This window comes from Mya arenaria, chromosome 1 (assembly GCF_026914265.1).
Source record: "Mya arenaria isolate MELC-2E11 chromosome 1, ASM2691426v1".
Taxonomy (NCBI): domain Eukaryota; kingdom Metazoa; phylum Mollusca; class Bivalvia; order Myida; family Myidae; genus Mya; species Mya arenaria.
Genome location: NC_069122.1, coordinates 13,646,412 through 13,664,289, shown reverse-complemented (window position 1 = coordinate 13,664,289; position 17,878 = coordinate 13,646,412). Strand labels below are relative to the sequence as shown.

General features: G+C 35.8%; 1 pseudogene; it reads left to right on the top strand.

Annotated features, from left to right (window-relative positions):
- LOC128223759 (protein white-like) overlaps window positions 1–7,683 on the top strand; it is a 32,849-nt pseudogene extending 25,166 nt beyond the window's left edge.
- Window positions 7,684–17,878: the final 10,195 nt, after the last annotated feature.

Genomic DNA, 17,878 nt, shown 5'->3' with positions numbered 1-17,878 from the left:
TAACGAGACTAGCCGCGTTACCGGCCACGCAGCGGGCCCTAGGGTAGGAATTTTCGATTAGTTTTTCCAGTTAAACATCAATCAAGAAGATGTCATGATCATCAAATTGAATATCTTCTCATTTCACAGATGTTGGGGTTGAACTTGGGCGTGATCTATCTACAGTTGGACGTCAATCAAGAAGGCGTTATGAACATCAATTTTAATATCTTCTCATTTCACTTGTAGATGTTGGGGTTGATATTGGGCGTGATCTATCTACAGTTGGACATCAATCAAGAAGGCGTTATGAACATCAACGGTGTCCTCTTCCTGATGCTTACCAACATGACTTTCTCCAACGTTTTCGGCGTTCTCAAAGTAAGTGTGATTCTGCTTATTTTAAAAAAAATATTAAATCTAAAACTTTTTCTCGCATATATCATATTTGATTATTTTTTTTTTTTTCATCCGATGGTTTGAAGAGATTGATTAGCGAAATGAAATTGATATTTCACTCCAACAAACAGTGAAAATATCAAAGTGATATTTTTCACTGTTTTGAAATTCTAGCCCGCTTTCGGTTCCAAATCAAACGTCAGCCCGCACAGGGCTGGGACATAATTTCGACGTATTTTTCGAAAGGCGTTTAGTACGCATACACAATGACGCGTTTTATATCTAAAAGGTGTAAATAATCCAATTTTATCTCAGATTTAAGGTATATAATAAAAAAATAAATTTTTTGGTGTCCGTGTGAGATAGTAATATATTTCACCTCGTGAACACCAAAAGTGAATATTTCACTCGTTGCATATATCATATTGTGTTCTGTTTGTTTTAAAGATACACTTTTACTCGCAAATAAGATTTACCACAAGTAATACAATTGTTTTAATTTACCTAAAAGGATGAATAAATGTCGATGACAATGGTTCTTATGAAGGCTATCGAGTTTAATTTGAAAGAAATGTGCAGAAAACACGCTATTTTTACCTTATGATACGATAGAAGATGACAGTAAATATTTTAGCATTCACCAATCAATTAATATTGTTGCGTTTTCAGCTATTAAATACACGGTTAAAATCTTGTTAACAGTAATTGATATTTTCCATAAATGCATTATAAAGTAAGTAGTTAAAGGTTTATCACTGAAATTTTATGTTTGATATACATGTGTATGTAATTATTTTGAATAAGACTGTCACTTTAAATGTTTTCTCAATCCCGCTTGGCTCGAATATCCGAGGCTCGAGGTATTTTCGCCGGTCCCTTGGAGTTCGAGCCAACGAGGTTCGACTGTAACCATAAATGTTATATAAAGCATTGTTGTTTTGTTTTATACTTCGTTATTAAATATGCTGCAGTGATTTTTTATCAATAAATTCATGTTAACCCCTTTTCAGTCGTTTCCACTTGAGATTTTCCTGCGAGAATATGGTATCGGACTCTACCGTGTGGACATATACTTCCTCTGCAAAACTTTCGCGGAGGTGAGCGACAAATAAAGTATTGTACATAGTTCAAAGTTCAAGGAGATAAAAAACCTATTTAAGCCTTTTATTAGTGAACCACCCTATCCGTGTATAGGAATCTGTATTGCCCTCTGCTGAGAGACTGACTCTATAACTGGTCAACGGATTCCTTACTAAGTTGAAATGAGCGACTGGTTAATTTTGCACAATTAACATACAGTCAAAACACACTTTGTCAAACTCTGTTATCTCGATGTTTCATGTATGTCGAACCTTTTTCGAATGTATTGGCGTAATATTTCGGTTATATCGAATGTTTCTTTAGTGAAACGACCCCAGCTCCTTATATTGCTCAACTAATTTTGTTGTTGTCTGTTTTCAGTTGCCGTCGTTCATCTTTATACCGATGATATTTTGTGCTATAACGTACTGGATGGTTGGTAAGACACGTTGAGTTTCTATGTTGTGGGTCGTATGGTTAGCGCAGTGGTTAGCGCACTCGCTTCCCACCAAGGCGATTCACGGCCTGGGCGCATATGAGTTTGGTTTGTGGTCACCAAGCGTCACAAGTGGGTTTCCTCCGGGTACCTCGAGTTATCCCATTCGGAACACCTCGGCCATTTCACAGCGAAAATATCCTTGGATGTCTATGAACGGTTTACAATATCAGAAATCTTTATATACAAGTACGCAGCAAGTAGATCGCGTAGTAATTTAAAGTTAGCGGTTAAACTTAAAAACTTGGGAATCTTAATTATTTTATGCACTAATACAATTCACTGGCAATCAGTTGAATCTTAGATAAACAAAATATACGTTAAAACACTACAATTAATTAATACTTTAATTTTACATTTTACGAACTACTTCTACTGATGTACCGACATACATCCGAGGTTGTTTTTGATGGAAAATGACCGAGAAGTTCCGTATGCTTGATTCACTCACAACACAAGACCACAGTTTCGCGCTAAATCGTAATTTGCCGAATTTGAGAGATCAAAGCGAACGCCCTAAATACGGTGACATCACTTTAAAGCTGCACTCTTAAATCACTGATTACCATTCCGCAAAATGGGATCGTTCTAAGAAAAATAAATAATACAAGTTGTCAAAATGTTCAATCTGTGAGATTGCAGCTTTAAAAATAATTGTGTGATTTCTATTTAAGGTCTTTATTCGTCCTTCGAGGCGTTCTGTGTGTTTACGGGTGTTCTTCTCTTGGTCGCCAACATTACTGTGTCTTTCGGTGAGTAATGTTTGTGTTATTGATTGTTAACATACATGAACGGTGAATAATGTTTACATCGCTTAAACACATACTATTGTGCTTAGGATTTTGTTTTTCATGAATTGGTGTTTCCTTTGTTGTTGTTTTTTTGTAATAAGCGCATCTGTTTTTCGATAAATAAACATCGATGATTTATGATTTCCTTGGTGTTCTCGTCGTCGTCTAGCAAACAACCTGGCCATTGCTCAAATGCCGTTTAAACGAAACTTATCACCCATCCTACCATTGATAATATAAACATTTCTAGCAAGGCACACACCTCTGAGTTAAGTTACTGTTTACCCCCCCCCCCCCCCCCCCCAAGGCAAACCGAAGATTATGCCCATAACTCACATATTGTTCAAGTTATACGCACAGTTCATAAAAAAACTACAGATTAACGTTTGCTTTCCACTAAGATGCGCTCCTTTTCACAGTATTCTTCTCGTACCACTTGCTTGTTAGCGCATGACTGAAATATCTTTGCGGCGGCCAACTCTGTTACCACGGCACTGGCTAAAGCTTCCCCGTCTTGTGTTTTCTCCCCTCTCTATTTATAACACTATGTTTTCACTTTTACACTTTCACTTTTTTATTTTAGTTTTCCCACTCTATTTATTACACTGTCATCTCTCCTCTACAGGCTATATTGTGTCACCGGCCGCCAACTCTGTAACAAGAGCTCTGGCTATAGCTTCCCCCCTTATGAATCCCCTCATTGTTCCCTCTCTATTTATCACACTGTCATCTCTCCTTTACAGGCTACATTGTGTCAGCGGCGGCCAATTCTGTAACCACGGCTCTGGCTATTTCCCCGCCTCTTATGATTCCGCTAATGATGTTCTGAGGATTCTTCTTAAACTCCGAGTGGGTAAATTTTGATATTATCGGACGGCAAATGGCAACTGTAGCATTTACTAACAATCATGAACCTGTTGTCAATAATCTTCTGAATTGACCATTTTGATAAGTATGATATTATATTCCAATTATAAAAAAAAATAACTTTGAAAATTACCCTGCAAATGCCTTTAGTACATCTGTGTTGCGTAAGACATGTGTGTTTATTCCACGTGATAAATTACGTTATTAATACTACGCCGGAAGGCAGCATTTTGCTTCGAATGAAGACTTAAAAAAAAAGATTACTTTTCTTGTTTCCACCATTTTAAACGAAACATAGGGCAGTCTATGTCCATTGAAGAGCCCCGTATTCGTTTCATTATTGGTGTAAAACTGAATTGATGACGTCATCAAATTATTATCGAACACGGTGACTATAAAAAAACGGAACACTGTTAAAAGATGTTTACGTTTCAAAACAACAATATATTTCCGTCTTTATTTAAGGCAGTAATAGCGAAATAGCATGCAGTCATAGCGAAAATGCTCTTTTTCTCTGGCGTAAAATTTGTGACCTGGTGCTGTACACTCTAACATAGACGTTCTTCGGGGGCGTCCAAAGATGTTCACGCCCTCGAAAAAGTGTATTATCCCTATGTTGTATAGTACTTTATTTCTTTCAGTTCCATCCCGGTATATTTCATCTGGTTAGAGTACCTGTCCTGGTTTAAATACGCCAACGAAGTTCTTGCCGTTAACCAGTGGCAAAACATCGACATTATTGGTGAGTGTAAGCAGTAACTAATATGCTCTAAACGCCCTTGATAACCAATGGCAAAACAGAACATCGACAGTATTGGTGAGTGTAAGCAGTAACTAACATGCTCTAAACGCCCTTGATAACCAATGGCAAAACAGAACATCGACAGTATTGGTGAGTGTAAGCAGTAACTAACATGCTCTAAACGCCCTTGATAACCAATGGCAAAACAGAACATCGACAGTATTGGTGAGTGTAAGCAGTAACTAACATGCTCTAAACGCCCTTGATAACCAATGGCAAAACAGAACATCGACAGTATTGGTGAGTGTAAGCAGTAACTAACATGCTCTAAACGCCCTTGTTAACCAATGGCAGAACATCGACAGTATTTGTGAGTGTAAGCAGTAACTAACATGCTCTAAACGCCCTTGTTAACCAATGGCAGAACATCGACAGTATTTGTGAGTGTAAGCAGTAACTAACATGTCCTAAACGCCATTGTTGACCAATGGCAGAACATCGACAGTATTTGTGAGTGTAAGCAGTAACTAACATGCTCTAAACGCCCTTGTTAACCAATGGCAGAACATCGACAGTATTTGTGAGTGTAAGCAGTAACTAACATGTCCTAAACGCCATTGTTGACCAATGGCAGAACATCGACAGTATTGGTGAGTGTGAGCAGTAACTGACATGCTCTAAACGACCTTGTTAACCAATGGCAGAACATCGACAGTATTGGTGAGTGTAAGCAGTAACTTACATGCACTAAACGCCCTTGTTGACCAATGGCAGAACATCGACAGTATTGGTGAGTGTAAGCAGTAACTAACATGTTCTAAACGCTCTTGTTGACCAATGGCAGAACATCGACAGTATTGGTGAGTATAAGCAGTAACTAACATGCACTAAACGCCCTTGTTGACCAATGGCAGAACATCGACAGTATTGGTGAGTGTAAGCAGTAACTAACATGCTCTAAACGCCCTTGTTGACCAATGGCAGAACATCGACAGTATTGGTGAGTGTAAGCAGTAACTAACATGCTCTAAACGCCCTTGTTGACCAATGGCAGAACATCGACAGTATTGGTGAGTGTAAGCAGTACCTAACATGCTCTAAACGCCCTTGTTGACCAATGGCAGAACATCGACAGTATTGGTGACTGTAAGCAGTAACTAACATACTCTAAACGCTCTTGTTGACCAATGACAGAACATCGACAGTATTGGTGAGTGTAAGCAGTAACTAACATACTCTAAACGCCCTTGTTGACCGAAGGCAGAACATCGACAGTATTGGTGAGTGTAAGCAGTAACTAACATACTCTGAACGCACTTGTTGACCAATGGCAGAACATCGACAGTACTGGTGAGTGTAAGCAGTAACTAACATACTCTAAACGCCCTTGTTGACCGATGGCAGAACATCGACAGCATTGGTGAGTGTAAGCAGTAACAAATATGCTCTAAACGCTCTTTGCTTTGGTATTTGGTTTGAATATCTCTTAGTGTATTCAATGTTTATGCTTGATACAATTCATAGATACAAAAAGAGTATTTCAGAACTTGTACGGAATTATCCTAGAACAATAAAACTTGTTGTTCAAATTTTTTACCATTTTTCCAGAATGTTCTAGCAACGGCAACAACACAAAATGCCTTTACAAGGACGGCGACTCGGTTCTGAGCTATCTAAACTATGACCAGGTGAGCACCCTGTGTTTATTCCTGCTTGATGGTCATTTAATGCACCAGTCAATTGAAACCACGGCCCCCAGGTCCGGGGGTATACCGGGAAAAGCCGAGGAAATGGGCCGTGTTTTTACCTTCCGGTGTCTTTGCGTCAAAAAATAGCGGGGGATGGGCCTTACCTGGGGTCCCTGGGTGCGGGAGCATTTGGCGGGGATTTTACCAGCAGTTCATACCCACAGGGCGCAGATTTTACCCGGGATTGGCTGGACGGAAAGTCAAAGTCTCCGCTATTCCCTGGACCTGAGGACGGTGGTTACAATTGACTGGTGCATAAACATTGCACTACATAAATTGATTCTGTTTTAAATTATCTGAATTTTGATCTTAAAATTTCCAGAGTTTGATATATTAGGGTATATTTTAAAACGATTTATTCCATAATAACGTTATACTTAATGGTGATTTTATATTTAATCCATCTCAATGTTTTCATGGTAAATTCCTGCGTTTTAATCAACGCGAACTGCTAAAACAATGATGTGATGATCTTGAATTAATTCACAATGTATTTTACTATCTGGATAAAACAAAATTTTGACAACTAATGGCGCTAACTGTTAATATAATATATAAATTAACTTTTTTATTCAACTTTAAAATTTGAAAAAAAATCAAATAAATTTGTTCTTACAACTCTTCTTACAACTCTTTTATTTGTTTCTCCCCGAAAGGACAACGTCTTGCTGGATGTCAGCCTTCTTTGTGCAATGCTGGTGGCTTACAGAATCATCGCTTTCATCATTTTGTTTGCCAAAGCCCGCAGTTCCAAGGGTTAGCTCATCTTTACCCTTTGGGGTGAGACGTTGAGCTTATTTACCTCGGTGCGACCAATTTTCCAAGCAACAAGTTCTGTAACAACAGCTACAACTGGTCTACCGAACCTCCAATCACTGACTGTGGGCGTTCCCTTAGGAACTTCAAGGATGTTTTTGATTGGACAAGACAAATACTAGAGAGCACGTGTGAACAGAGACGAATTGTTATTGGTCGATAGACTTTGACCGGAAAAAAATCAGACATTTTCATGAAATACATTTAAAACATTAAGTTGTATTTTTATGGCAATTAATATCGTGTTTAGTTTAAACATATTTTATTCATCAGCGTATACACACATATAATGAAAACATGTTCAATCTAGTAAAGGATTAGAACGAAAGATAAATACATCTTAAAATGTTCTTCTCCAAACCTTAGCAAAAGTACATATTTAATGACGGACATTTCTACAGCTTTCAATGAAGATGACATAATGAAATTGATATTGTTGAATTGCATCATGGTAGTGTTAAACGTGATTTGGCTTTATTTAATATTATTAAATATTTGAAGATTTTTTGCAGACAAGACAGTAGCTAAAAGTTAAACATTTTGTGTGATTAACAATGCTGTAGTAAGCATAGTTTATTTTCACTGATCGAATACAAAAGTCGTTAATTCTGTTTGAGAAGAGAATAAGAAGGTACAAGAGGATAAGAGAGAAGAAAGAGGGTAGGGTGGTTGGTTTTAATCAATTACTTCCTGTTCCTATTCTTCACTGAGCCCTGATTGTTAGTGCTAAATATCACATGTTTACAGAATATGAGACAATCCTGGGTGGGGTTAGTTATTAGTAGTAGAAAGTGACTGTCACTGGCTATCGAAACTTTTTGTCATTTGAATAAAGAGGTGAACTGTGTCTTATATTTTTCTTCTGTAAGGGCAGACTGTCAACGTATAGTAAATTGAGAAGCGTTACGTCAGTCAAAGCCTCCACAGAATTAAGCAGAAGTCTCCTTTGGTCAGTATAAAGGGACAGATAAGAAGATAATGATACGTTGTTTCCTGAACTCCACACGCACAGAGGGATAGGGAACACTATTTTTAACAAAAAGGTGATGGTTCAATGAACTGCATTCGAATCGTAAGCGAGCGTGAATGACCTGTAATCGACGTTTTCCATAATAAAACAGAGTATTTGGTATGGAACTATCCGAATAAAGGTACGCTTTAAAACCCGAAATAGTGTCAATATTTGTGCTTCAGCTGGGAGACTATTCCATGCCGAAATTAATGAAGGAAGGAATGAATTCGTATAAAGTGACGTATGTGTACGAAAGCTAGAGATATTGGATGCGTTTCGAAGTGATCTTGTTGATGGTTGACCAAGAGTCTGAGGAACCAAACTTGAAAGATAATCAGGGGAGAGACCATTTTTCATTTTGTAAAAGAGTAAAAGCCTTGTTTCCAAGCTTTCAAAACCAGATTCATTGTGAAGCAGACGCAGAGAAACAAGGCGAGTGCAACCAGTTACAATGCGTTCGCATTCGTTTTGAATTCTGTCAAAAATTGTTTTCATACTATGTACAATTATTCCAGATGACATCCTCATACTCCAAGATTGGCCTAATAAAAGATAGATAAATCGCCTCCAGAGACCTCCTACCAAGTTGATAGCGTAGAAGTTTCATGATTTTAACTCTAGACCAAGCTTTTTCTTTAATATAGTTAATGTGAGTATGCGAATTGCCTTCATTAGAAAGAAAAATACCCAGGTGTTTATGAGATTTAACAAACGGGATATCAGTGTCAAACATGTACACTGGCAGATGAATGGGTTTGTTTCGTTTCAGAGATATGCCCATTGATTCAGATTTGTTGGGATTGAACTTAACAAGCCACTTATCATCCCAGATATATATTTTGTTTATATCTGTCTGTAGTTTTAAAGCTGCACTCTGGGGGGTGTCCACTATAAAAAAATAGACTTGTATCATCAGCAAAAAGGTTAAACCTGTGATTCTTTCTCGTTCACTATGTCATAAATGTATATAAGAAACAAACGAGGACCCAAAATTGAGCCCTGGGGAACTCCAGCTTCAATTGATTTTAATGTAGAAGTGGCTCCCGGAATTACCACACTTTAGCGCCTATTCTCTAAGTAGTTGGAAAACCAAGATAGTTAGTGACCACAAATGCCCGCTTTTTCGAGTTTATACAGTAGACCACGATGCCAAACTTTTTCAAATGGTTTACTTATAGCAAAGAAAACAACTCGTATTTCAAGACCGTTGTCGAGAGCTTCACAGAAACTATTACAGAGGTAGTTAAGCTGGTTGACAGTAGAATCACCTGGCAGAAAGCCGGATTGGGATCGAGTAAAAAACCTTGTATCACGAAGAAAGTTGAATACATGTTTAAATATAATTCTTTCAAATACCTTCTCCATATTATTCAAAAAAGGGATCGGGCGATGTTTTAATGGGTTAGAAGGATCCCACTTTTTAAAGACATCGCAAACATTTGAATATTTCTAATTAGATGGAATAACACAAGTTAACGAAGCATTTAACAAATCACACAAAGGTTGGCTAAGTTCTGAAGAAGCTTCAAGTAAAATACAATTATCAATGCCATCAGGCCCAGGTGATCTACCAACCGCGAGACTACTTATAGCATCTTTGACTTCGGAAGGTAATATAACAATCGAATCAAGTTTAGCATCACCATTAGTTAAATCAAGCTCAAGTAATACTTGAGTTGAATCGTCAACGTAGGTCTAAAGGACAAAGAAGTCATTAAGGATCTCAGCCTTGCCTTGGTCGTCTTCAACGCACTGACCATCTAATGGGTTGAGTAGTGGAGGAATACCTCGTGATTTAACCGGAGAAATAAATGACTTAAGTATTTTCCACCAGTCCGTTGAACTAAGTTCACTGAATTTAAGTTTCAAAGCAAGAGAGTCAAAGTATTTCAACTTTGAACTCCAAATCAGAGCAACAACATCGTTAAGCAATTTGCGAAACTTAATACAATGTATTGGATTGTTAGTGCGTTTGACCTTTCTATAAGCCCTTTAATGCTGTCGAATTTTTATTTTAATGTCACTATTCATCCAAGGAGGTTAAAGAGGATTGATAGTTATAACCTTGTTAGGAATACAGCTGTTGGAAATATCAACAATTGATTAGTAAAATTAGAGGTGAACGAATCAATATTTGTATTCCTAAATAGTGACCAATCAGTGTCCAAAAGCTTCTGGCAAAGTTGCGTATAGTTCCCATTGTCATGTTTCCATATACTACGCCGAGTTACCTTCTTTACCGGTTTATGGTATCTAAAAAATCCAAAAATAGGGCAAGGAAAACGAATGTTTTGATCTAGAAATAACACTCCAACTCCACTATAGACTAAGGAGTTCGAGCTGGAAATACACAACTATCGATAATTGACGAATAATTTTCTGTAATGTGTGTTGGATATGAGATGCATTGTTCAATGGCAAACTGTTGTGATAAAGAGTTTATTATGCGCCCCGGACTATCGACTAAAGTGTTCAGATTGAAATCACCTGTTATGATAATATCCTCAATACCGCTTTCTCCCGCCAAACCTACAGAATCTTTAATAAGGTTATACTAGTTACTATCAGAGTTAGGAGGACGATAGAACACACCGCTTAGTAAACTTTTAAATGTGCGTATCTTTATTTCTAACCAGAGACACTGTAGCGCTATCAACTCCAAATCATTCCTTCTTTTCGAAGTGATACCGTTTTTGATAACACCGCCATATGAATCTCCTTGCTGATCAAGCCGAACTTATCTTGAGAAGCCAAGGATGAGAATATGGTCGTCTGTGATTGCATCAGCTAACCAAGTTTCAGAAAAGGTAAAGATATCGAAAGAACTTCAGTTGACAATAAATCTAGTTTCGGTAGAAGACTTTGAATATTATAGTGCATAATAGAAAGGTAGTTGGGATAACAAAGAAAAGTTGAGTTAAGTGGACACATCGCTATGTGAACTACCACGGAAAGTGTCGTGTTTTACCCTGAGAACTGGATTAGGGTGAATATCGCCGCTTGACAGTGAAAGTAAAATATGCAACTAAGTAAAAACTACCATGGAAAACATAGTTTTGTGAAACTTGCATTTGTATTAAACGTTTCATATGCCGTGTGACTTCATGTCCAATTGCGATCGCATACATTTATCAAACTTAGCTTGGAATCTTTGACGTGCAATTATACCTAAGTTTAATGCAGCTGTGAGATTTAACCTTAAAGAGTAAAGATTACCTGCGTAGCTTACTAAGCTCAGTAGGTAGAAAATATTCACAGTAAGATGGAAACGGCCGTTCAACCTATATTTAAAATTATGGACGACGTTATAGGGGTTATCAAACCCCTATAATTTAGATGCTTTAATGTAATAACTGTAATAATAATTGCATTAAACCATACATGTTTCTTCCGAGGCCATAGAATATTAATACGGGTCTTTTGATGAGTATGACAATGACCTTAACAAGTTGTTAAAACCGAGTTTCTTTGATTGCTCGAACATCCACAGCTCCATGGATTTTAAATTTGGGGGCAGGTTAATAAACACCATTATGTATGTCGAAAAGTTTGTACTAACGGTATGAAACATATGTTCCTTTGTATCTTGATTCTTTCTTTTTTCTGTGATCAGTTAATACAATTTTTTGTTCATAAAATTGTTTTTTATCAAACATATGTTAAAGTTTATTTTTACAATTATAATGTTGGTTGATCCAATTGATCACGTGACCCTCCATAGTACAACATTAACATATTTTCCATGCGACGTCAATAACTCGTTTAAATGCCTCATACACATCAATAACAGCATAATCCAGGACAATACAATATGCTGGCTTGGTTACAAGCATGTATCATTGATGTATCATTATCTATGTATCACAGTTCAAATGCTTCAGAAATGGAACTGTCTCTTAAGCGTTGTTGTCAAACTTCATTCAATGTACAATTTTAGTAAATCGGTTTTGTTTGTGTAAAACTTCAACATCTGGCATTTTGATGTCATAAACATTTTTCATAAACGTGTAGAAACCTTGAAAATTGATTTTCCTATAAAAGTTGAACAGCCTGCGCTCCATGTGCTACGGAAATTACATGTCGTGAAGAACTAATTATCACCTTTATGACACCTATTGTGTACATGCACTGCATTTCCTGAAGATTCAAGCGTGTTTTTTTCTCAAAGGTGTTTTTTTATTCCATTTGTATTCCGATGGTTTAAATATTTAACTAATACAAACCAGCAGATATGGCAATCTTACATACTTGCCTTTACCTCAGATTTTACTTACAAAATCACGCTTAAAGGGGCTGTCTCACGTATGATAAAATAGCGGGAAAAAAAGAAAATTGTCGAAAACTGACATAAACCTGGCATCGATGTGAACAATGCATTGAAACTTATTACCTGAAGTACCACATAGTTTACAATTTAACTTTAGCAGTTATTTCGTATTTTTCCATTTAAAAAGTTTACTGGGTACGTCTACCAGGTAGAATTCATTCCTTAAGCGTGATTAGCTAGTCGGTGTTTTCACGTGATATTACCGAGATAGGTGTATAGCTTAATTATGTCACCCGATTAGAATAAGCCATTGTAGCGCAATGAGTAAGACGCAGGTCTACAATTTTGGCGACGCGGGTTCGAACCCGGTCTCCGACACAATTTATTTTTACATTTTGGTACTCCTTTTTTTACAATTATGATATCAAAGCGTAACACATTCTATTAGATAATTGTCCTGAGATTCGTTACAGAAAACAACTTTTTTTGGTGCCAATCTGTGACACAGTCCCTTTATCGCTTCTTTATTAAGTTTCGATGTAAGAGTAACATACTGCATTTGTAACTAGAAAGTTATATGTGATTATGTATGTTGAATTTAAGAGGACACACAGTGCAAATATCTACGGTAGGATAAAAAACAACATTTTATTACTTTAACTAAAGTCGATTTTCAATTGAATAAAATAATTAACTTCCCTTAAACACAAAGAATATTGTTTAAATGAAAGTCATTATAGTTAACAATAAAAGCAGGAAATAATTTAAAGAATCAAATTATGAAACAAATCTACTACTAATTGAGACAGGAAACAAAATCATTTTCAGTTTATTAACCACACTCTTTTCAGTTGATCTTTTATTACAATATTTCTTTTTGTTTATTCTTACGTTCGTCCGTTCGAGCATGCGTGCGTGTGCGCATTTGTTTGTTCGTACATTCTGTTGTTCATCCATCAATCCTTTCGTCCATTTGCATGTCCTTTCGGCCTTACACGTGCTAAATAAACTGATTCAGATTTTTTGATTAAGCTGTGCAATTATAATGTAATATTTTTATATGAATCATGGCCATTCATGGGACAATTTAGACTCTTGATATGATATTGAAGGTTATAAATGTTTGAATTTTTACAGAAAGTTTCAACATAAGCGGGCTAAACGATGTAATTGGCGGTCTCGTATTATACATGAGTTTTGAATAGACACGATACTATTGTGTGGTTAAAGCTTTCTAAAGATTTTTTTGTTTAGATAGTGATATATATTTAGCTGGGCTTTACATATGGCCCGAAAATTCACCTTCATATAATATTGTTAATATTGATCTTTTCGATTTACTTCAACAAGTTATTGGGACTTTTCAATCTCAAGGCAGAGTTTTATTAGTAGGTGACTGGAATGCGAGAGTGGGAAATAAACGTGACTATATTGTGTGTGATAGATTTGTCAACTTTATAGATTATGAAGATTATGTACCCGATTCTGGCTTGTCCAGAAGTTCTATTGATAATGTTAATAACCAATTTGGGTCAAAATTGTTAGATTTATGTAAATCCATTGCCTGGCGTATAGCTAACGGTCGGTTATTTCACGAGACGAGATCATTTACTTTCATTATTTAAAAAGCTATAGATAACAATGTTTATATTGAAGATTTTTACAGTTATTTTTCATCGTTGCTAAATGATATACCTTCTGCTAAAAACTATGAGGCGGGCGATTTTATCAACAACCATGATTTTGAAAATTTAAATTGTAGGCTTGAGGAACTAGATAACCGTATTACAAAATCCCTTAAGAGGGGAAAAGATTTTGGAGGTGATCAATTATTAAATGTTTATTTTATCGAGTCAGTTGATATTTTTGCGTCACATCTTGTTGATTTATTTAATGCTATTATCGATTCGGGTCATTTCCCCCTAGAGTGGTCTAAAGGCATTATCGTACCAATTTATAAAAAGAGCAACCCTTGCAATCCAAGTAATTACCGGAATAAAACGCTAGTCAGCTGTTTTGCACAAGATTTTAACCGGTATTTTGAATAAACGAATAAACACCTGGGCAGAAAATAATGACATTATGAGCGATTTGGATTTCGAAAGGGTCGGTCTACTACAGATGCTATTTTTGTTTTCAATGCAATTGTGCAAAAAATGATAATCAAAGATTGTACTGTGCCTTTATTGATATGAAACGTGCCTTTGATTGCATTAGTTTAAATAGCCTCTGGTTAAAGTTATATAGATCAAGAGTTGATGGAAAAATGCTCAGAGTTGTTAAGAATATGTATGCAAATGTCAAATTATGGGTAAAAAAATGTAGTTCGCTGTCCGAATATCTTGAGTGTGCTGTCGGCCTTAAGCAAGGGGAGATAATGTCCCCGATATTATTTGCCCTTTTCGTTGATGATCATGAGCTATTTTTAGAAGGTGACCCGCTATGCGGACTTACGATTATACTGATGTTATTTGCTGATGATATGGTTGTTTTTGGTAAAACTGTTGATGAATTACAAAATAGTCTAAATATATTACATGAATACTGTATCAAATGGGGCCTAGATGTTAATATAGATAAAACGAAGGTCATGGTTTTTCGTAAAAGGGGCAGAGTACACAACAATGAAAAATGGCTATACGACAATAAGTACATTGATACGGTCGATACTTTTAATTATCTTGGTACTATTTTAACTTTACTAGATCATTTGTGTTGAACCAAGAAACCATTGCAAGGAAGGGTCTTAAGGCACTAAATGTACTTATTAATAATACTAAATATTATAATTTCAAACCTAGTGTTCTTTGTCAATTATTTTACGCTTTTGTAAGTGCCACGTTGAATTATATATGTGAAGTGTGGGGGTTTTCCAAATCAAAAGAAATTGAGCGTAATCACTTAGAGTTTTGCAAAAAAACATTCTTGGGGTTAAAACAAGCTCATGCAATATGGCCGTTTATGGTGAATTAGGTAGATACCCATTATGTGTAAATAGATATGGTAGAATTATAAAATTTTGTTGGAAGACAATTTTGTCAGTTATATTAATTAGCTATACAATTATATGTTAGGCAGTCTTGCTAACCGAAATAATAGGGCTAATGATGTAAAAACTTTGTTAGATAACTATGGTTTTTCTTATTTGTGGTTAAACCCAAACTCTGTTAATTTGAAAAAAATTCATATTGTATTTAAAAATAGAGTGCTTGTTGTATTAAAACAATCATGGTTTAAAAATGTTAACAACAGTAATACCCTATGTACTTATAAATACCTTAAGAAACACTTTGGAATTGAATTTTATTTAGATGTTTTACCAAAAAAATAAGAATGGCTATGTCTCAGCTAAGATTGTTGTCACATAAATTACATATTGAAACAGGAGGTTATGGACGTAATAGAATTGAAAGGGCTGATCGTAAGTGTACTTTTTGTAACTCTAACGATATAGAAGACGAATACCACTTTGTCATAATATGCCCTGTGTATAACAATATCAGGGAGGGGTTCATAAAAACAATCTATGTTATACAACCAAGTATGTACAAATTTGTAATGCATATATTAAGCATTTACATTTAATTGAGATGTTAACCATTTGTATAAAAGTATAATAATCTGTTTTATCTGTGTTTATTTTTTTATCTTTTCGATCTTATTTTGCCATGTATTATTGTGACCAAAATAATTATTATTCGACTTATTATTATTATGATTATATATCATGTTTTGTCAAGAAACTGTTATTAACATGTTTTCGACAATAAAAAACTCTGTTTGTCTGTCGGTCTGTCCTTTCATTTATTAAGTTACTCAATCTTTCTTTTATTGATGAATTAATTAATTTAATTATCCATTCATTTCTTTGTTCCTTTACTCACTCACTCACTCACTCACTCACTCACTCACTCACTCACTCACTCACTCACTCACTCACTCACTCACTCACTCACTCACTCACTCACTCACTCACTCACTCACTCACTCACTCACTCACTCACTCACTCACTCACTCACTCACTCACTCACTCACTCACTCACTCACTCACTCACTCACTCACTCACTCACTCACTCACTCACTCACTCACTCACTCACTCACTCACTCACTCACTCACTCACTCACTCACTCACTAACTCACTCACTCAATCACTCACTCACTCACTCACTCAATCACTCACTCACTCACTCACTCACTCAATCACTCAGTCCGTCCGTCCGTCCGAACGTCCGTCCGTTCGTTCGCTCGTTCGTTCGTTCGTTTGTTCGCTCGTTCGTTCATTCATCCATGCATTTATTTATTTATTCATTCTTTCATCCCCAAATAATGACATAAATTCCTCAATTTATTTCTTAAATGAATTCATGTCATATCAATTGATCAAACATTTTTCAAACAACATGTATTTAATGCCATTTTAAACATAGCTATTCTGAATCGCGAGTTCTCTGCGTGATTTGTGGTGTGCGGAATTGTATGTGATAATTCGGATTATTTTGTATGTGGGTTTTTTCGCGTTTAGCCATATAGATATGTGCAAACAGGTCATAGACAATCAATACAGTTTAAATATCTGATCACTTCAAGGTCATTGAAAATTAAATGTTGTGGCTGAAAACTCATATGTAAATTGGAATTATGGTGTTAACAGTAAACAAACAAAAAATGAAGCATTCTTCCAAACTATTTTGATGCTTGAGCTTAAGACAAGAATTTAATACCAAACACGAATACCGATTAACAAAAGGGGCGAGGAGAGTAAAATGACTCTATAATGTTTTTAAAATGAATATTAAGTACGTTGTTAATATGAAGCTCTGTAAACAGAATAAAAACGTAAAAAAATAGTTTGTTTTGGTAAGCAGGATTAGCATAAACATATATGGAGTATCACATCTACTAGGATATGCGATGATTTCTGACTGAAATACTCATAAACAAACATTGATACATGTGCATGCTTTAAAAATACTCTTATTTACATATTCATTTCAAACTTTGTAGTTTGTACTTTTCAGTTTAATATATATAATAACAAAATGCAAAAATAACGGCTGACAGTGCTTTTTGTTTATATCCTCAAATTTGCATTGAATTAACAAACATGAGGCAAACTTAATACCCTTTCATTTTGAAATGAAAATGTATACATCAAGAATAAGCACAATGATCAACGTTTTCAATGTATTTTATTTTTATTGTTATAACACTGCTTTGGGTGAGCTCGATATAGCCGCCACAATGGCGGTTCGGTGTCTGTGCTTTCCTCCGTCTATTCGTGCGCAAGATCGCGCGTCTGTCCGGTTTATGCTTGTTCCAGCTGTATCTTGGTCATGAATTGTGGGATTTTAATATAACTAGGTACATAAGTTTAATACAAACAGATGGCATGTCGCGAACAAAAAAAAAATATGTATAAAGTATTCCTAAAGTTGTAAGGTCAATCAGCTTTCCGTATAACATTTTCATAATTTTGATAGCGAAGGGCTCGGCATTGTTGGCATGTAGCCTACAAGCATGAATAATGTACAAAAGAACACCATGACGGCAAAGACTCGGACCAATATTTAAAAAAAAATGTCTTAAATTATGACCAATGTTAGCATTTTTTAAGATTAGATCGTATGACCAAGTTTGTTATTTGAGCCAATATTCAAACATCGACCAAATAAATTAA